The following is a 23,351-nucleotide window of genomic DNA, read 5'->3' on the forward strand; positions in this document are numbered from 1 at the left end:
GGACATTCCATTCAGTGCACTTGGATGCCATGAATGACTGCATGCCTGAGATCGCCACTTCCAGGGATGAGTATTCGAACATACTCCACGAGTTCTCCGCCATCCTTCAACCAAGATTCAGTGCCACCTTACCCCAGCACTGGGTATACCACCATATCTCCATGCAGGGCCCACAGCTGCATGCCAAGCCCACATGACTTCCGCCCAAGAAACTGCAGCTGGCAAAAGACGAGTTTTCCCTGCTGCAGGAGTTGGGGATCGTCCATTGCTCAGACAGTGCCTGGGCATCCCCTCTCCACATGGTCCCCAAATCCTCCTGGGGCTGGAGACCCTGTGCTAATTACCAACGTTTGAATGATGTGACCACATTGGACCACAACGTGACTGGTTCCACACATTCAAGACTTCTCGGCCAATCTCCAAGGCATGTATGTTTTCTCCAAAGTCGGGGGGGGGGGGGTGGTATCATCAGATCCACCCAAGGACATCGGCAAGTCGGCGATCATCACCCCCTTTGGCATCTTTGAATTCCTGCGTATGCCTTTGGGCCTCAAGAATGCGGCCCAGACTTTTCAGCGCCTCATGGATGCAGTGTGTAGGAAGTTGGAGTTTGTGTTTATCTAGCTGGACGATATCCTTATCGCCAGCCGGAACTGCGAAGAGCACAAGGCCCACCTCCATACCCTGTTTGCCTGACTGGTGGAGTTTGGCCTCACAGTCAAAGTGGCCAAGTGCCAGTGCAGCAAGCAGACGCTGCAGTTCCTGGGACACACCATCTCGGCAACAGGTGCTGCCCCAGCTCCAGAGAAGGTCGCGACTGTTCAGTAGTTCCCCAAGCCAACCACCCTCAAGGGCCTGCAGGAGTTCGTGGGGATGGTGAATTTTTATCATTGGTTCATCCCCAACGCCGCCCGCACAATGCGACCGCTGTTCGCGTTGATTGTCACTAAGGAGAAAGTCCTGGCCTGGTCGGAGGAGGAAGAAACTGCTTTTGCCGCAACAAAGGAGGCCCTTGCCAATGCAACTCTATTGGTGCACCTAGGCCTGGAGGCACACACGGCGCTCTCAATGGATGCCTCAGCCACAGTGGTAGGGGGTGTACTCAAACAGTGGCTCAAAGGACAGTGGCGCCCGTTGGCCTTCTTTAGCAAACAGCTGCGCCCACCGAAGCTCAAGTACAGCGCTTTCAACTTGGAGCTCCTGGTGCTGTACCTGCTCATCCGGCACTTTCGATACTTTCTGGAGGGCAGGCCCATCACTTTGTTCACAGACCACAAGCCAAAGATCTGTGGTCGGCTCACCAGCTCTCCCACGTGTTGGAGTTCACCACCGACATCCAGCACAGGGCAGGCAAAGACAATGTCATGGCGGATGCGCACTCTCGTCCGGTGATCAACGCTCTCACCCCCAGCCTTGACTACACACAGTTGGCACAGGCTCAGAAGCTGGACACAGAGACACAGGCTCTCCGGACCACCATCTCTGGCCTGAGTTCCAGGACATTCAGTTGCCCAACAGCCTGGACACGCTGCTCTGCGACGTCTCCACTGGCTTGACGCGCCCGGTAGTCCCACCTCAGAGGCGGTCAGGGTTTTCAGCTTAGTCCACGACCTAGCCCACCCCTCGGTGAAGACTTCGGTGCGAATGATGGCAGAGCGGTTTATGTGGCACGGGCTCAAAAAGGAGGTGGTCCACCAGCATACACAGGCCCCAATCCAGCAATTCGACCGGTGGTGCGGAGATTTCAGCACATCCACTTTGATGTCGTAGGCCCCCTGCCACTATCTAGAGAACCGCGCTACCTTCTCACAATAGTCAATCGGACCACAAGATGGCCAGAGGCCATTCCCATCAAAGAGGTTTCCGCAGAGATGTGCGCCAGGAACCTAGTCAGTCATTGGATTGCTAGGTTCAGAGTCCCAGTGCACATCACTAGTGACAGGGGTGCCCAGTCACCTCTGCGCTCTGGGCTCAGCTGGTGAACCTCCTGGGGGTTAAACTCCATCACACCATAGCCTACCACCCGCAAGCAAATGGCTTGGTGGAGAGGTTTCATCATCATATGAAATCCCCCTTCATGGCTCGCCTCACTGGCTCAGGCTGGGCAGGCTTCAGAACAGCACCCAAGGAGGACCTACAGGCGTCTTCTGCGGAACTGGTCTACGGCGCACCGCTCTCGCTGCCCGTTTAGTTTTTTGGCCCGCAGCCCAACGTCACGTTCGAGCACGCAAACCTTTTGGCAGATCTCCATAACAAACTATCCTCGCTAGCTCCCCCCCCCCACCCTCACCCCCCGGCTCCCTTGCATCATGGCATCCACTGACAGATCGTCCCAAAGAGCTGGACTCAGCGGAATTCATATTTGTTCAGCGCGCCCACATATGGCACCTTTAAAATGCCCGCACAAAGGTCCATACAAAGTCCTCCAGCAGTCCGGCAAGACTTTCATTTTTGACAGAGAGGGTAAAAATGAACTTCTCACCGTGGACCGTTAGAAGATGGCACACTTAGACCTATCACGGCTGGTGCAGATGGCTATGCCCAAATGCCAGGGCCGCCCACCCAAGCAGCGGGACATGTAGCCGGTTCTGGGGTGGGGTGTTGAGTGGCGGTGCACTCTCTCATGGCGAACCGGCCCCGCATGTAATGCCACGTGACGGGACAGCCATGGGAAGATGGCACTGTCAGGGTTTCTCCCTGCCTCAAATCTCCTGCACAGTGCGTGCCTGGGGCAGCGATTATGATGCCACAATGCACGACTGAGCTCATGCTGCCCTTAAAAGGGCGGGCGCTGAATTTGAATAAAAAGTCATCAATGACTTTCAATGTGGTGGCTGAGTCTTTCTTGGCCGTGTCCAGCACTACATTCCTTTTTTTATTTAATTTTCAATCAACATGAAATTACAAAACAAATAAAATGAAAGAAATATTACAGATATATACAATAAAATACCAAAACCAAACTGCATATTGATAGACAAAGAAGGAAGAATCAACACATTATCACAATTAACAAATTCTGCAAGATTGTTTATAAATACAAAATTCCCCACCGTGCCGATCCTTAAAAGAAAAGTAGGAAACAGAAAAAAGAAAAAGAGAAAGACCCCCCTCCCCCAAAGGAAAAGGAAAAGAGGTCATTCTCCCAAATAATGACAAAATCACCTGTTTTCCAAAAGCATTAATTAAATACAGATGAAATATTATGTTATTCCTTCCTCCTTTAATCCCTAGGGATACTGGAGATAGTGGTATTGGACATGGGGGAGGGCAAATCGTCAAAGGTTAACTCCTGTATATCTTAAATATGGTTTCCATATTCTTAAAAACATGTTGTAACAATTACTGAGGTTGTAAGTTATCTTCTCCAGGGGAGACACAACTATGCATTTCTGACTTCCAGTGGGTCAGACACAGTTGAGAACCAAATTTCGAAGTAATGGCTATGCATTTCCTAGCCACTGCTCAAGGAAGTTTAACAAATTTCAATTGATATTTTGACAGCCTCATTTATTGGTCTTATATCTGTTAATTTACCCAATAAAAAAAATTCCAGCCCGTGAGGGTATTGAATTCTGGTAATTTGTTCCAAGAAATTCCCCAAATCTTCCCAGCAGGATCTCACCTAAGAGGACATGATCAGGTCAAATGCAAAACGGTCCCTATATCTTGACTGCATCAAAAACATAAATTGGATAATTAAGATTTCAATTTATTTAATTTTTGTGGAGTAATGTATGGCCGTTGCAAAAAAAATTATCTTGCACCAGCCTTTACCTTACATTAATTGTATTGCTCATGCTGTCCCAACATAGGTCAGACCAGCAAAATGGATCAATTTCTATACCCAAATCTGATTCCCACCTCTCTCTTGACTTCTCTAGCCCTTGTTTAGGGGCTTCCAAATAAATTTTTGAGATAAGTTTCTTTGTGATCCCCTTTCGAACCAGAGTCTCTATTTTAGTACATTGCGGTAAGGTCACTGGACCTAATCTATCCCTTACATAAGATCTTAACTGAATACAGCAGAAAAGGGACATTTTTAAAACTTCAGATTTATTCCTGATTTGTTCAAATGTCATAAGTTGTCCATGCTTAAAATAATCTGTGATATATTTGATCCCACTTTGAGACCAAGTTTCTAAAATTTTATTATCAGTTGTTAATGAAATTAATTTATTTTGAGGTAGGATGTTTTGGGTGAGAGGCCTCCCCTAACACCAATTTGACCATTGAGTTTATTCCAAATTATAATATTATGTTTTAGTAAGTTGGCTTCCTTAGGACCAAATATAAATTTAGAATTCCATTTACATAAAATTTTCTGCTATCTTCTCACCAACCTTATGCAGTTCCAATTTTATCCAAGATGACTTGTCTTGTCTTTAAAGAGGGAGGCGACAGACTTCATTTGGGTTGCCCAATAATATTTTTTAATCTTCCCAGTTCATAATTCCAGGTTAATCTATTGATGGAGACTCTGGGAAACATACCCTTCCACAGAAACTTGCTAATATATTTATTTAAATTCTGAAAGAATCACTGTGGACTAAATGGGCAGGTTTTGGAAATATATTTAGGAAATATGTTCATTTTTATACAATTTATACAACTGACCCTTCCAATCAAAGTAATTGGAAGAGTTATCCATTTATTTAAATCATCCTCAATTTTTTGAAACAAGGGAAGATAATTCAAATTGAGAGTCTCTTTTAACAAGATCATAATTCCCAAACATAAGTGGCATAACTTTGCCTTTATCCCAATTGACTTTATAGCTCAAGAAAGCCTTGAAAAATTACAATTTGGACTGCAATTTTTGTAATGAACTCACTGGATCTGTCAGATATATCAGAACATCATCAGCAAATAGATTGATTTTACGATCCTCCTGGTTACCCTGAAGTGTTTTATGTCCATTAAAGTCAATGTCAATGCCATCTGGCTAGCGAATGCCTAGACGGAGTGTCCAGACTACCCTATGGAAAGTGACTCATGTCCCAACAACCTTGTCACTCATGATTTAATACTCTCCTTTTGCCCAGATGTGTACAATACAGCAACATAAGAAATATTTAGTCATTTTGGATATTTGTTTGATTGGCTGGTGTGACAGAATATATAGAAATATTTTTGGGAAATAAATTGGGAAAAGTAGAATAGGTTACATACATACACATACTTTAAAACAGATCTTATTTGAAATACTGAAGAAATCATATCCACAGTGACTTTGCAGAAATTGTGACAAATGCCTATGAAGATTTCACAAATAGATGTTAATTGAATTGAGTTTAAAGCAACAAACAGGAGACATGATGTCTATTGATACCTCTTTGCAGAGTTTTGGTGCTCACAGAAAGGTCACTAATGGGTTCTTGTTTACCTTAAAATAGCAGATGAACCAGAAGACTGGCTTCTATTGTTTGCTGGAGTCAGGTGTTTGTTTCCAAGTGCAAAAGAGGGTCACACGGGCTTTCTGGAGTTTGAGAGTCTCAGTATTTCAGAGACAGGGAGACTGAACAGTGTCAGCCAGGAGAAGCTTGTTGGAACTGAAACACAAGCTCCAGAGTGGAGGATGGCCTACTCTTGTGTGTCATGCAAGCGGAGAAAATGAACTGTCTAGTGTTTCTCTTGGAATAAGTGGAACAGAAAGGAACTCTGTAGTAACCTTAAAGAAAGAGATTATTATCTGGAGAACCCTGAAGGAGCAAGTTTCATCAGCAAGACATTGAGATGACTAATAGTGGTACCTCAGTTGTGGAAATCCTGGAACCACACATCTCTCTCTCTCTACAAAACCTACAAGAACCTTCCTGAGCAGTAATCATTTAACTTTTGAGCACCAAAGCCTGGTGAACTTTATACATGTTAAATTCTGTGCACAGTATAAGAATTGCCTGCAACCAGAGAAATTGGAAGAATGAGAAGTGAGATTGGACTGTGAACCAAACAACTTTCTTAAATTTACACACATACTACATACACGTGCACTTAGAATTAGAAGGGAGTTAAATGGGGTTAAATTAAGTAAGTTAAAAATGGAGATAAGTTAAAGTTTGAGTCTGTTTTCATGTTTGAAGATAATTAAAAACAACTCCAATCTCTCTCAAAATTCCATGACGAGGACAAGGGCAGCAAATGCATCCATGCACTACCAACTTTGTCATTATCATTGCTGCTAGGTCTAAATCTAAAACATTCATCAGTTAAACTCAACAGTTCAAATCAGACCAATATCACCCACTCAAAGCCAGAGATGGGGATTAACTGCTGGCTGTCCAACATTACACACAGCCCATTAAAATATTACTTACGTATATCAAGTTAGTACAATATGATTATTGAAGTAACATTACAGAGACTGCAATGTAAAAATTGAAAATTCCAGTAAGTAAACATTTAAATATTCATGTTTATTTTTAAATTAGAATTCATGAAACAGTCTTAGATGATTTATATTATGGATGTTTGATCTTAATATGAAAGTAAGTTGTTGTTTGATTCTCAGATATTAAAGATTAAAACCAATCTTGCACCATGAATCTTTCTAATCTCGACATCACCAGGCCAGGTCTTACTGTCACCACTCCCTTGACTGGAATCAGATTTTGGTGTGTCTTCGACTTTTTCCAGATGACACCAATTCACCAATCCTCAAATCCACAGTCCAGTGGAGTAGGCAAGTTCTACTAAGACAACATATTTGACAGCTTTGATATCCAGTAAAGCCCTATCCATAGCTTCAAAATACTATTAATGTTGGCTGGAAAAAGATGTAAATTATTTAAATTGAAGCAAAAATGAAATTTGTTATTGTGGCAGATTATGTTATATTTTATATTATATATAGCTATGTTTTAAAGGAGATACATTTTGGGGTTTTTTTAGTGTAGGTCACAAACAAACACTTCACAACACAGATTTCATTTAAAATGCTAGAGCTCTGCTTAAATTGCTATTTTAACAAGGTCATGTTGTTTTGCAAGCAGAGAGAGAGAGAGAGAGAGAGAGAGAGAGAGGGGGAAGAGACAAAACAGGCTTTCTCTAAGAGAGAGAGAGGGAGAGAGAGAGTGCTGGTTTTCTGCAGTGGCTTTTGAAAGCTTGTTTGAAATCCCATATTGAAGACTGGTTGTGACTTCTGAGTTCAGCCTGTTCAAAGCCATTGTGGTCCATAAAAGAGGAGATGGCTGGCTGTATAATGTTTCGCCTGAGATAGGGAAACAGAAAAGGAACTCTCTGGTGACCTGAAGGAAAGAGGTTATCATCTGGAAAACCCTGATGGGGCAAATTTCTTCAGCAAGACACTGAAGTGGCTGATCAGAAGGAATCAGTTTGTGTGTGTCCAATGAGCAACAAATCTCTCTCCAAAAACCGACAAGAAACTTCCTGAGCAGTAACCATTTATCTTTCAAGCATCAAAGCCTGGTAAAATTCATAAATGTTAAATTCTGTGCACAGTATAAGAATTGCCTGATACCAGTGAACTTGGAGGAATGAGAAGTGAGATTGGACTGTGAATCAAATAACTTTTTTGAATTTATACACATTACATACACGTGTGCTTAGAATTAGAAGGGGGTTAAGTTATGTTAATAGTAATAAGCTAAAGTTTGATCCTGTTTTGTTTAAAGAAAATTAAAAGTAACTTTTGTTTAAATAACCATTTGTCTTGGTGAATTTCTATTGCTGCTGGGTTTTGGGGTCGTCTGGGCCTGTCACATTATTAATGAAGAAATTGAAGTTAAAGCACACATAAAAACAAATGTAGATTAATTAAAACTTAACTTGGCTCTGCCTTTGCATCCCACCTCCTTGTTTTGAACTTTTAGATCCAGATTCAACTGTGATACAGTGCAGAATCTGATGAATGGCACTCAGGAATTCTGCTATTGGATTTCATGGGAGTGCGGGCACATGGCAAACTAACCAAACACACTTTCAACATCAGTAAGCCCCAGACATGCTTGATTGTATTTGTCTGAGTCACACTTCCGTTTCAATGGCTGAAAGCTGTTAGTTCCAATTAGAACAGTGCTTAACTTTAAGTGATCTAAGTATAAAAACTTAGCATATAAAGAATAAGTTATCTGTTTAACATTTGAAATGAAGTGTGATAACTAATGGTGCATATTATCTCTTCCATGATCCCCTTTCAGGACAACTGAAATTTCTCTTCAAGAAACTCATAAAATTTTGTACACCCATTCCCTGTTTCCCTGGAAATAAATATTGATCAAATGTACTGTGGTTCATTCTTTTTCCTTTTTAAAATATTATTATTGAATTTAACACTTAAATCCTACATACAAAGTCATCTAATATAACAAACAACACATCATATCATACACATATCACAAATTAAATATAAATGTAAATCAAAAACCTACCCATAATTGTTTATTTAACTATATTTATTTAAAATATCAAATTCTATCAAGATAGATAACAGACTCGCCAAGGCAAATAGCGCCTTTGGAAGACTACACAAAAGAGTCTGGAAAAACAACCAACTGAAAAACCTCACAAAGATAAGCGTATACAGAGCCGTTGTCATTCCCACACTCCTGTTCGGCTCCGAATCATGGGTCCTCTACCGGCATCACCTACGGCTCCTAGAACGCTTCCACCATCGTTGTCTCCGCTCCATCCTCAACATTCATTGGAGCGCCTTCATCCCTAACGTCGAAGTACTCGAGATGGCAGAGGTCGACAGCATCGAGTCCACGCTGCTGAAGATCCAGCTGCGCTGGGTGGGTCACGTCTCCAGAATGGAGGACCATCACCTTCCCAAGATCGTGTTATATGGCGAGCTCTCCACTGGCCACCGTGACAGAGGTGCACCAAAGAAGAGGTACAAGGACTGCCTAAAGAAATCTCTTGGTGCCTGCCACATTGACCACCACCAGTGGGCTGATATCACCTCAAACCGTGCATCTTGGCGCCTCACAGTTCGGCGGGCAGCAACCTCCTTTGAAGAAGACCGCAGAGCCCACCTCACTGACAAAAGGCAAAGGAGGAAAAACCCAACACCCAACCCCAACCAACCAAATTTCCCCTGCAACCGCTGCAACTGTGGCTGCCTGTCCCACATCGGACTTGTCAGCCACAAACGAGCCTGCAGCTGCCGTGGACATTTACCCCCTCCATAAATCTTCGTCCGCGAAGCCAAGCCAAAGAAGAACTTTCTTATAATATATTCCAATATAGTTCTGGATAGAAAATAGACAAGACTAAATTAAATGATATGATCCATGACAACCATATTTAAACCCATGCTTAACAAATTAATCTAAAAAAAAGATAAAAAGAAAAAGAAACCAAACAAAAAAAAAAAATCCTCTGACAAATCTAACCCCTCCCTCTAAACAAGGTTAACTTGTAAAAATTGTAAAGGTATAGATCGAATATTGACCTTCAGACACTAGCCAGAGTGTCTCTGGAACATCCAGACTTCTTAAATCTTCCGATTATGATAGTAATTTATGAATGGGCCCCACATCTTGTCAAATTGAAACTTTATATCTTTAATGCTATATCTTTATTTTTCAAGCTTTACTAATCTTGGGGACATCACATGATGCCATGAGAAGCACCACACAACCTTACAGCTCCCATGGAAATAGTTCAAAAAGTACCTATTTAGAAATGTTTTTTCTTCAAAAAATTACTTTAAAGTTAATATAAAGCATCTAACATAAGAATGAAGGTGGCACCTAAGAAGAAGACATCTAAATTAACTCCTACTAAAAAGTCTGAAGAAGAAAAAAGAAACTGGGCCTACCTTAGCAATGAAGCAGGCTGCTGAAGTACTCTCTGGATTTGGCAGTGAGGACCCGAGAGAGGAACCTTCCTCCTGAGCCTTCTTCATGTCAACTCATAAAGATGGTACAGAAGGAAAAACTAAAACTGCATTGCACATGCGTGAGAAGTCAGCCATGCGTGGTACAGAAGAAGGTTGAATAAAAATTCAAGGTCTCCTAAAGGGCTGTCCGACATTTCAGCATCAGAACATAAAGGGGATACAAATCCAGTGGAATAGGCTTCAGAAGAAGATAAAAATGAAGAAAGAAACATCAATTTCAGAAGAGAAGCCAACTAAAGGCAAGAAAAGACTTTTAAGAAAAAATAAATTAATTTATTTATCTTTGGAAAATAATTTTAAATTGTTTCCGAAATTGGAAAATAAGGAAGTGCAGCATATTGAAAAGAGATCTAATATGTCTGAAGATACAGCAACTAGTTTGATCTCGATGAATGAAAAACAGTTGGAGAAAGGTGATATTCTGGAAAATTATAGTAGAAGAAATAATGTTAAAATAGTGGGAATATCCAAAGGTAAAGAAGGAGAAGATGTGATTTGTTTTCTTCAAGAATGGATTTGAGCCAAACTTTATTAAAGAAAAGGAGAGAATTTTATCAGTCAAGAAAGTTTTATATAATAAAGGTTACAGATTTGTGTTTCATTATTCTGCTACTTTGAAAATATTTGTACCAGGCCAACAGAATATGTTTTTTTTTACAAATGATGTTCAAGCTGAAGAATATCTCAGAGTTTGCCTAAAGTTCAAGTAACAGAAGGCACTGATTTGTTGCAATGAATTTAATATACGGGGGGAGGGGTTTCCACCCTTTCTTTTTCTCTTTCTGATGGATGATGAATTATTATGTTAGATGGAATTGTTGATTAAATCAAGGTTTTATCTCCAGCGATGTGTTAAGTTGATTTCTGGTGGGTGCATGTGTTTTTGTGACTTAGCCAAGCCCTGTAAAATGGAGGGAGGTCATGCTGGTTCTTCCAGTACTTGTTGGAGAGATTTTTTTTTCCCTTTTCTCTTTTTTCGTAAGTAATCAAATATATTGTATTCAATCTGATTTATTTTAATAGTTTTGGATTGCAGATGATGGCGCTCAGGATCATATTATTCTGATGGGAATTCTTTCTGGATGGGAGTGATGGAAAGGGATTTTATAAATAGGGAAAATGAATAAATCAATTAAAAGTTTTAATATTGATGGGATTAATGGGTAATTTAAAAGGAAACAAAATTTTGTCTTATATTAAGAAATTGGGAGTAGATATTGCTTTTTTACAAGAGACTCATCTAACCGAAAAAGAACATTTAAAACTGAAAAGAGGTTGGGTAGATGAAGTAGTTTTTCTTCATTCAATTCTAGAGTTAGGGGAGTGGCGATTTTATTTAAGAAAAAATTACCAATTAATGTTCAGAGTGCGACCATAGATCCAATAGGTAGATATATAATGGTAAATTGTCAAATATTTTCAGAGAAATAAACTGTATTAAATATATATGCATCAAATTTAGATGATAAAAAATTTATACAAAATACTTTTTGAATCTGGTGGTTGTTTATAAAAATATTTTAGTAGGAGGTGATATTAATTTTTGTTTGGGTCCTTTATTAGATACATAATCAAGAACAATAGTTAAATCTAAGACAGCTAAAGACATGTTATATTTAATGAAGGATTTAAATTTAATCGATATATGGAGAAAGCAACATCCTAGTGATAGATATTATTCTTTTTATTCTAACAGATTTGATACATACTCTAGAAATGATTTCTTTTTAGTTTTGGCTCAAAATCATTCAAGAGTTTTGAATATTGATTATAAAGCAAGAATAACATCTGATCATTCTTTTTTTTTAAATTTTTCACACTATAAACTATAATGACCAAAATACATATATTTTTCTCTTAAATATATAATTTCATTTTCTCCCCTTTTCCCCCCTCTCTTCCCTCCCTCCCTCATCCCCCTTCCAATTTATTCAAAGTTCAATCTATAAGATACATTAAACCTGTTAAACAATGTCATCACTTAATAAAAATAAACAAGAAATTTTTATCTTTTACTTTTATATACTGAGTCAGTTCATTTCATTGTCTTCTCCTTCTGTCATTTTAGGCGGTGGAGGTGCATGGTAGGATTTCTCTATTATGTTTCATGTATGGTTCCCATATTTGTTTGAATATTGTGATGTTATTTCTTAAATTATATGTTATTTTTCCTAATGGAATACATTTATTTATTTCTATTTACCATTGTTATATTCTCAAGTTGTCTTCTAATTTCCAAGTTGACATAATACATTTTTCCTTTATTTTATCATAATAAATCTTTTTTGTGCCCATCCAAATCGAGTCCAAATTCTTTATTTCTTATATTACTTAGAAGGACGATCTCTGGTTTTTTTTTTTGGTATCTTGCTTTTTGTGATTTTATTTAATATCTGGTTTAGATATTCCCAAACTTTTTTCACTTTCTCACATTCCCAAATTGCATGTATTGTTGTTCCTGTTTCCTTTTTACAGTGAAAACATCTGTCTGATACTGTTGAGTCCCATTTATTTAACTTTTGGGGTGTGATGTACAGCCTGTGTAACCAATGATATTGTATCATGCATAACCTCGTGTTTATTGTATTTCTCATAGATCTGGAGCATAGCTTTTCCCATGTTTCATTCTTTATCTTTATGTTTAGATCTTGTTCTCATTTTTGTTTAGGTTTACAGTTTGTTTCCTCGTTCTCCTTTTCTTGCAGTTTGATACAAGTTTGTTATAAATTTTTTAATTATCATTGTATCTGTAATTACATATTCAAAATTGCTTCCTACTGGTAACCTCAGACTGTTTCCCAATTTGTCCTTCAAGTAGGTTTTCAGTTGGTGGTATGCAAACATTGTATCGTGAGTTATATTATATTTGTCCTTCATTTGTTCAAAAGATAATAATTTATTTCCTGAAAAACAATTTTCTATTCTTTTGATCCCTTTTCTCTCCCATTCTCTAAAGGAAAGGTTATTTATTGTGAAAGGGATTAGTTGATTTTGTGTCAGTATTAATTTTGGTAGTTGATAATTTATTTTTTTCCTTTCTAAGTGAAACTTCTTCCAAATGTTGAGCAGATGGTGCAATACTGATGAATTCCTTTGTTGCATCAATTTTTCATCCCACTTATATAGTATATAGTATATGTTCAGGTATCTTCTCCCCTATTTTATCTAGCTCTAATCTGGTCCAATCTGGTTTTTCCCTTGTTTGATAAAAATCTGATAGGTATCTTAATTGGGCTGCTCTATAATAATTCTTAAAGTTTGGTAGTTGTAAGCCTCCTTGTTTGTACCATTCTGTTAATTTATCTAGTGCTATCCTCGGTTTCCCCCCTTTCCATAAGAATTTCCTTATTATTTTCTTTAGCTCCTTGAAGAATTTCTCTGTTAGGTGAATTGGTAATGATTGAAATAGGTATTGTATCCAGTTCATTTTAATACAGTTTATCCTTCCTATCAGTGTTAGTCGTAAGTCTTTCCAGTTTTCTAAGTTGTCTTGTAAATTTTTTCATTAATGGCTGATAATTTAGTTTATATAGATGACCAAGATTATTATTTAGTTGTATACCTAGGTATCGAATTGCTTGTGTTTGCCATCTAAATGGTGATTCTTTCTTAAACTTTGTGAAATCCGCATTATTAATTGGCATTGCTTCACTTTTATTTGCGTCGAATTCTCACTCGACATGGAGAGTGATGAAATTAAAACCGAGACTAAGGTCCTGAATTTAAATAAAGGGAATTATGATGCTATGAGACGGGAGTTGAGTAAGATTGATTGGGTGGTGTTTATGGGGGAGTTGACTGTGGATAGACAATGGAAAGCATTCACAGATCTAATGGAGAAATTGCAAAAATCGTTTATACCGGTTTGGCATAAAAATAAACCAAAAAAGGTGACTCAACCATGGATAACAAGGGAAATTAGAGACAGCAATGGGTCCAAAGAGAGAGCATATTAATTGGCCAAAAAAAGTACCGCAACCGAAGACTGGGAGCAGTTCAAGATGCAGCAAAGGAGGACAAAGGGATTAATCAAGAGAGCAAAAATAAATTACGAAAGTAAGCTTGCGGCAAATATAAAAACCTACTGCAAAAGCTTTTATAAATATGTCAAGAGGAAAAGATTGGTGAAATCCAGAGTAGGTCCTTTGCAGTCGGAATCAGGAGAATATATAATGGGGAATAAGGAAATGGCAGACCAATTAAATTCTTACTTTAGTTCTGTTTTTACAAGAGAGGATACAAATAACCTCCCAAGGATGTTGGGAAAGATAGACTAATGCAAGGGAGGAACTGAAAGAAATCAGTATCTCTAAGGACATGGTCTTGGGGAAATTGATGGGATTGAAGGCAGATAAATCCCAAGGGCCTGATAATCTACATCCTAGGGTACTCAAGGAAGTGGCCATTCAGATAGCAGATGCTTTAAGAATTATTTTCCAGAACTCGATAGACTCAGGATCAGTACCCATGGATTGGAGGGTAGCTAATGTTACCCCACTATTTAAAAAGGAGGGTAGAGAAAAAGCGGGGAATTATAGGCCGGTGAGCCTTACATCAGTAGTGGGCAAAATGATGGAATCCATTATTAAGGATGTAATAGCGGAGCATATGGCTAGCAGAGAAGGGATCGGACGGAGTCAACATGGATTTACAAAAGGTAAATCATGCTTGACAAATCTATTGGAATTCTTTGAGAAGGTGACAGGTAAAATAGATGGGGGAGATCCAGTGGATGTGGTGTACCTGGACTTCCAAAAGGCCTTCGATAAGGTCCCGCATAAACGACTGGCTTCCAAATTCCAAAATCAAGGCTCATGGGATTGGGGGCAAAGTATTGATGTGGATTGAGAACTGACTGGCAGGTAGAAGACAGAGAGTTGGGATAAATGGCTCGTTTTCTGAGTGGCAGGCGGTGACCAGTGGGGTACCACAGGGATCTGTACTGGGACCCCAGCTGTTCACCATTTACATTAATGATCTGGATGAGGGGATTGGATGTAATATCTCCAAATTTGCAGATGACACTAAGCTAGGAGGGGTTGTGTGCACGGAAGAGGGGGTCAGGAAGCTCCAGTGTGATTTGGATAAATTGAGGGACTGGGCAGATACATAGCAAATGCACTACAATGTGGATAAATGTGAGGTTATCCACTTTGGTAATACAAACCGGAGGGCAGATTACTATTTGAATGGCAATAGATTAAGAGATGGGGAAGTGCAGAGAGACCTAGGGGTACTTGTACATCAGTCTCTGAAGGCGAGCATGCAGGTACAGCAGGTGGTTAAAAAGACAAATGGTATGTTGGCCTTCATATCAAGAGAGTTTGAGTATAGGAACAAGGATACCTTACTGCAGCTGTACGGGGCCTTGGTGAGACCACACCTGGAGTATTGTGTGCAGTTTTGGTCACCTTATCTAAGGAAGGATGTTCTTGCAATGGAGGGAGTGTGGAGGTGATTCACCAGGCTGATACCTGGAATGGCAGGAATGACTTATGAGGAAAGATTGCACAAATTGGGATTGTACTCCCTGGAGTTTAGAAGATTGAGAGGGATTCTCATAGAGACATATAAAATTCTGGCAGGACTGGACAGAATGGATGCAGATGAGATGTTTCCAATGATGGAAAAATCCAGAACCCGCGGCCATGGTTTGAGGATAATAGGCAAACCATTTAGGACTGAGATGAGGAGGAATTTCTTTACCCAGAGGGAGGTGAATCTGTGGAATTCATTGCCACAGAGGGCAGTAGAGGCAGGTTCATTAAATATATTTAAGAGGGAATTAGATATATTTCTTCAGTATAAGGGTATTAAAGGTTACGGAGAGAAGGCGGGGACGGGGTACTGAACTTTAAGATCAGCCATGATCTCGTTGAATGGCGAAGCAGGCTTGAAGGGTCGAATGACCAACTCCTGACTGATTTTATATTCCTTCTCTTTTATTTTTATCCCTCTTATTTTATTTTCTGTTCTTATCAGTTCTGCTAGTGGTTCTATAGCTAACGCGAACAGATAGACCTATTCCTGTTATCAACCCACATTCAAGGAAGAGTTAGGAAAACAGAATATAAAGCTAGATTGTATCGGATCACTCACCCGTGTTATTGGCAATAGAGCTGGAGGACATCCCACCAAGAATGTATAGATGGAGATTAAACTGCATGCTACTTAAAAGACAGGATTTTAGAGAATTCATTGAGCGACAAATTAAAATGTACTTTGAAATAAATACAGAATAAGTGAAAAAATAAATTTATACTATGGGACGCAATGAAAGCATTCATTAGAGGACAGATAATAAGTTATGTAACTAAGATGAAGAATGACTACAATCAAGAAATAGAACAATTGTAAAAGGAAATAACAAATACAGAAAAAGAATTAGCAATAAAGGAAGATACAACTAAAAGAAGAGATTTGACAGACAAGAAAATAAAATATGAAACACTACAAACATATAAGGTATTATTTTGAACATAATGAAGACAAAACACAAGTATTATGAGCTAGGGGAAAAAACGCACAAAATACTAGCGTGGCAACTAAAGGAATGGTATTGGCATGAAGGAAAAAGGACAAACAAATTACATATAACCCAACGGAGATCAACGAACACTTCAGGGAATTCTACGAGCAACTATATCAAACTCAAAATGAAGGGAAAGAAGACAAAATAGACGATTTTCTAACTAAAATTGAACTTCCGAAATTGCAAACAGAGGAGCAAAATAAATTAATAAAACCATTTGAAATAGAAGAAATACAGGAGATATTAAAAAAACTACCGAACAATAAAACACTGGGAGAGGATGGAGTCCCAATAGAATTCTATAAAACATTTAAAGACTTATTAATTCCTCCTCTCCTGGAAGTAATGAACCAGATTGAAAAAACACAAATCATACCAGATTCATGCAAAACAGCAATAATTACAGTAATGCCAAAGACAGGGAAAGATCCACTAATACCAGCATCATATAGTTCAATATCTCTATTTAACACAGATTATAAGATAATAGCTAAACTATTAGCAAACAGATTGGGTAACTGTGTACCAAAAATAGTAAAACTAGACCAAACTGGATTTATTAAAAAAAAAGACGAACAACAGACAATATCTGTAAATTCATTAACTTATTCCATGCAGTACAAGGAAACAAAACTCCAACAGTAGCAGTTGCTTTAGATGCAGAGAAAGCCTTTGACAGAGTAGAATGGAATTATTTATTCAAAGTTCAACCTACCAGAGAAATATATTAATTGGATTAAAGCATTATATAAGGGACCATTGGCGAAAGTGACAGTAAATGGATATATATCAAACCAATTTAAATTAAGCAGATCAACAAGGCAGGGATGTCCACTATCTCCATCATTCTTCATTGTTGATGGAATTGGAATTTACTGAAAACCAGCAGTCAGTATATAGGCAGAGATTAAATTTTTGGTTTTAAAAAGGGAAGATTGTGCTTTTATGTCAATATATTGATTTATTTTGTGATACAAATTTACATTCAATAGAGAATAAGTTTATTATTTTGGATGCATTAAAATCTTATTTGCGTGGACAGATTATCGTTTACTTCAAAAATTAAAAAGGACTATATGAAAGATATAGATAAATTAGAAAAAGAAACAACATTATTGGAAAAAAGATATTCAAGAATTACCATCAGAGATTAAACATGGGTGTTTAATTAATAAGAAGTTACAATATAATACAATGTCAACTTATAGAACAGAGAAAATGATCTAAACAGAAATATTATGAATTAGGAGAAAAATCTTAGAAAGTTTTAGCTTGGCAATTAAAAGTGGAACAGACTTAAAGAATGATCAATGCAATGTTACAAGATAATAATAAAGTGACATTTAAACCACAAGAAATAAATAAAAGTTTTAGGGAATTTTATGAAAAATTATGTACATCAAAATAATTACAGAATGAAACTATTATAGATTATTATTTGCCACAAATAACATTACCTAGATTAACTGAAGCCTCTTTCACATTTGCATCTCACTAAATTGGATGTTCAGTGTCCTGGGATAGAAATGGGGGTTTGGCTTTTCACACTTGACCACTCCTAACTGGGACACTGAATGCTTTCACACTTACACCTTCTACTGGTGATGTCATGATGCATTGAGTGATGGTAAACCTGCCCTAAATCCTGATCAATGCATTAAGATCTTACATTTGAACAAAATTAATTGTGCGTAATTATAACATAATTAAGCTTTATGTACAACACAGTGTGAGTCCTTCATCTCCTGTTGTTGTGCCGACTTATATAAACCTTTATAAGGGACTGTGGGAAAGCACAAGCAATAAAGAGAAATAGCGGACAATTTTTAAACAGTGTGGGAAAGTTGGTAGCGCTTTAGCACTCAATTTATATAGTGTGGGAAATTTAGTAGCACTATCGTGTACAATTTGTAAATACCTTGGGAAAAAGAAATGGCAGACCTGCCCTCCCAGAATTCCATGTGGCAGAGAAAGGGCTGTATGCTGGATGCATACATGGAGCATTCATAGAGGGGTTTCTCTTCTGCATGACATTCTGGGAGGTCAGGTCCGCCATTGCTTTTTTTCCCCCAAGATCTTTATAAATTGTGCGCTATAGCACTACCAATTTTCCTATGCGGTTTAATAATTGTCCTCTATTGCTATTTATTTCCTCTCTATCTCCCCACCCCCTGTGACTTTCCCACGGCAAAGTTTATACATTCTTTTTCATCTTTTCTTCCTGCAGTCACACAAAAACATGGGTCATTTCAATCCCACCATGTAGTTACCCCTTTCAGTGCCACATCTTCAGATGCCATGGATTATACTACGGGTTGAGGCCGTCAATCCTCGGTGTGAGATGACATCATTTGATGCCAGCTTTGAGCTGATTTTGCTTTCACACTTGCCACTTTAAAGACCGATTGGAGTTTGATTCCTGTGATCACTTGCAAGTGTGAAAGTGGTTTGAGATAAAGATGATATGGATAGAATATAACTGAGCAAGAGGTTTATGAAGCATTTAATTGTTTGCAAAATAATAAATCTCCTGGAGAGATGGATTTTCAGTTGAACTTTATAAAGAATTTAACTATTTAATAATTCCTTTATTTTTTTTCAGGTGATAGAACAAACTTTTGGATTGCATATTCTTCCAGAAACTTTTTCCACAGAGATAATTATGGTTATTTCTCAAAAAGATAGAGACCCATTAAAACCAGCTTCATGTAGATCTATTTCATTGTTAAATGTTGATTATAAAATTGTGGCAAAGGTATTAGCAAATAAAATTAATGATTGTCTTCTGGAATTAAAAACTATGTATCAAATGGATTTTGTTAAAAATAGACAAACTTCTGAAAATAGTAAGGTTGTTAATTATAATTCATTTAGCACAAAAGAAAAAGGATTTAAGTATTATATTTGCGTTGAACTCAGAAAAAAGCTTTTGATAGATTAGAAAGGGATTTTTAATTAAGGTTTTTAGGAAAGTTTGGTTTTGGACTTAATTTTGTAAGGTGGATTAGAGCTCTTTATAAAAATAACTAAAGCCAAGGAAATAACTAATGAACAGATATCACAATCATTTAATTTGACTATATCAAGTAGGCAGGGATGGCCCCCATCTCCAGCTTTGTTTGCATTGGCTATAGAACCTCTTGCACAAATAATTTGTATAGACCAGCAATTGAAAGGCTTTGTGGTAAATCAAACCAAGCATAAGATTAGTCTACTTGCAGATGATGTGTTAGTATATTTAACTCAACCACAATGATCATATCCGAGATTTTGTAATCAATTGATAGATTATGGAAGAGTTTCAGGTTATAAAATAATTTGGAATAAGAATGAAGTAATAGAATTAGTACAGGGTGATTATTCACAATGTCAAAAAAGATATGCAATTAAAGTTGACTAATACTGCGACTAAAAATTTAGGTATAGATAATAATTTGAAAAATATCAATTACATTATATTCCATTAAGAAAATAAATGAAGATTTGAAAAAAATTGACCTATAATTTTAATTAGAAGGGTCAATTGTATTAAAATGAATATTTTCCCAAGATTTCAATAATTGTTTAAGACTTTACCAATCTCTGTACCTTAATATTTTTTTTCAGGATTTAAATTAATAAATCACCAAATTTCTTTGGAAAGATAAGATGGCAAGAATGTTGTTAGAAAAATAAACATAGAAATATGAATTAGGTGGATTGCAGCTTCCTAATTTTAAGAATTATTATAAAGCAGCACAATTAAGGTTTTGTGTTTCTCTGTTTCGGAATATTAAACCTTCATGGGTGGAAATTGAGTTAAATAAGATGGAAAAACTATACCTGAGGAAGTTATTTCTAAATGAGAACCAAGGTTAATGGTTACTGAAAGAGGTACTCCATTATTGAAGCATTTGATTAATGTTTGGAATAAGGTTAAATTAGAAAATTATGGAAGTCTTTTGTCATTAAAATGCATTTAATTAATCCTCATAATTTTTTTCAAAAGATAATCATTTTTAAATATTTTGTATATTAAAAGAATTTCTAAATTAGGGGTTGTTAAGAAAATGTTAGATTGATGTCATTTGATCAGTTAAAAATTAAGTATGATATCCCACATAATACTTTTTTGTTATTTTCAATTAAGAGCTTTAAGAGAGAAATTAGGACCATATATGGTTTTAAAAGATCCTACAGATTTAGAACAGTTGAAGGAATGGTCAAAAAAATTATTTCAATAGTATGTGTTACAAGAAAAAACCCCCACTTAAATTAGGTTTATTTAAGTCAAGAGAAAGATGGGAACAAATTTAAATATATCAATATATCAACAAATTTGACAAAATTTATGTTAAGAGTTTATGTCTAATACAATTAATGTAAGATATAGATTACTTCACTATAATTTTTTTTTTACATTAGTTATATATTACATCTCAGGAATTGAATAGATGGAAATTGAATACATCGGATCAATGTTTTATATGTGGAGAAGGCATTAGAATGTTTATTCATTCTGCATGGTCTTGTTCTAAAGTTAAACCTTTTCAAATTTCTATTAGCAAGTTTTAACAACAGGTTACAGGTGTTGTTTTTCCATTGAACCCTGAGATTTTATTGATGGGAAATTTTGAAAATATAACTCCTAAATTACCTTTATCAGATTTTCAGTTGAAATTTGTTAAATTAACTTTGGTGATAGCAAGAAAATGTTCTGCTGTTACTTGGAAATCAGGTGTTTCATTAACATTTGGATGATGGCAAACAGAGGTTCAAAGTTGTATTCCATTAGAAAAAAATTACACATAATTTGCTAGGTAAATATTCTGTATTTTTAAAGATTTGCAGCCTGTAATCTCAAACATTGGGTTTGAAATTATAAATAACCCCTTTGAAACCTCCAGACAAGAGAAGTCTTCCCTTAAAAATGTTTTTTTGGATCTTTGAGCGTCTCCCAAACCAATCCAATTCAATATATAATTATTTTATTATATATTTTTAGCAATTTAGATTTTTTTTTTAATGGGATAGTAAAGATTGGGGTTGGGAGGGAGGGATTGGACAGGGTTTAGATGTTTTTTTCAGTACTTTTTTCCTCTTTATGTAAATCAACATGTATTTAAGTTTTATAATAATGTGATGATTTTTGTCAGTTATTTTTTAAAAACTTTACCAATCTTCATTCCTAAATATTTAATTCAGTGGATTTGTTTATTTCCTGATATTGGTAGCATATATATAGTGCTTGGAGGCTAAGTTAATCTCACTCATGTGGCCAATATCTTCCATAGCATTACAGCATCCTCTTAAAAAGAGGGTGTATGCTTGCGAATCCTTTGCATCCTTCAATTTTATTGATGACCATGAAAGAACCTTATCTATATAGGCCTGGCAATTTTATGCTCATTGCCAAAATTATCTTGTAGTAATGCCTCTCCAGAGCAAAACCCTTTTTGTATCCATATGCAGGCAACTCCTCGCCAGTTCCTTTGTTCCAGTTCCAGTGTTCTGCTCGAGATAATAATGATGATCTCTGGCATTTTTATTCTTACTTTTGATTGATTGATACTAAAGTGGATTTCTGTTAAAAACTCTAATCTCCTTCTTGGAATGGAGACCTTGTTGCTGCATTAATTATGTCTCAAGTTGACATATCTAATTCTCAACAAGCTTAAACAGGACATAAGATCATGTAGCCACTGGGCATCAGTAAGTGGAGAATCATCCTTCCATTTCATTCAAAATTTTTGTCTAGCCATTAACGAGTTAAAATCTAAAAATTTCTCAGGGTTGAACTCACGAACATATCATTTTCTTGAGAAAAGCCAAACAAACCAATGAGAGGGCATGGTTCTAATTTGATCTTTAAAATCTTTGATAAAGTCTGAAAAATATCTTTCCAATTTTTTTCTAAATTAGGGCATTCCCAAAACATATGAATCAATGAGGTTTCAAAAATTTTACACTTATCACATAAAGGATCAAGAACCAGGTAAAAATTAGTTCATTTGACTTTGGACATATTATGCCACGCACCACCTTAAATTGTATCAAAGTTATACACAAAATGAGGATACATTAATTAAATTAAGAGTGGAAAAACAATCGTGATCTGTAAGATATATTCAAATTACGCTCCTGATCACTCTTAATCCCAGTCACTGAACCTGCTCTTAAATCTAATAAATTACAATAAATTGATATTAATCCATGCTGGGAGAACTGCATATCAAAAAGTATCTTAATAATTTTTTTTTCTGAGATTCAAGAAAAATCAGAAAGCTTAGACTGAACAAAAAGCCTAATTTGTAAAAATCAAAAAAAGTGTATTTCAAAGTTTAAATTTGGATTTCATTTGTTGAAAAGAAGCAAATTTCTTTCCAATAAAAAAATCTATATAACTTTTGATACCTAATCCAAACCATTCCTTAAAATCTTCATCAAAGACAGTTGATAGGACAGGCAAGAAAGAAACTATTATGGCCAAAAAAATTTCTAAATTGTGTCCATATTCTCAACCTATTTCTCATTATCAAGTCACGTGTCAATTTAGAAAATGAAAGCAGTAGAGAAGAATCTAAAATAGCCAACAAAGATGAATTTTTAGAGAAATTTAGTTCCATTTTGACCCAAGATGGGCAGTTCAGTACTTTATCAAAATATACCAATTAACCACCCAAAAATAAAATCTGAATTTAAAATGATAGGCCCCCGTTCCATTTTGTCTTTTGAAGATGAGCCTTTTTGTTTATAAATTAAATTTGCATAAGAGTGAACTATTACCACTAAAAAAATCTTTTTCAAGATTTTTCACCTTCCCATTTAAAATAATAAAAGACCAATTCAGATATTTGGGAATTACAAGAAGGCATAAAAATATATTGAAAGAAAACTTTTTGGTATTATTTAATCAGACTAAAGAATTATTATCAGGATGGTCAACTTTTATCCATTACAATGATTGGACAAATC

The sequence above is a fragment of the Narcine bancroftii genome, chromosome 1 (assembly GCF_036971445.1).
Source record: "Narcine bancroftii isolate sNarBan1 chromosome 1, sNarBan1.hap1, whole genome shotgun sequence".
In the NCBI taxonomy this organism is placed as follows: domain Eukaryota; kingdom Metazoa; phylum Chordata; class Chondrichthyes; order Torpediniformes; family Narcinidae; genus Narcine; species Narcine bancroftii.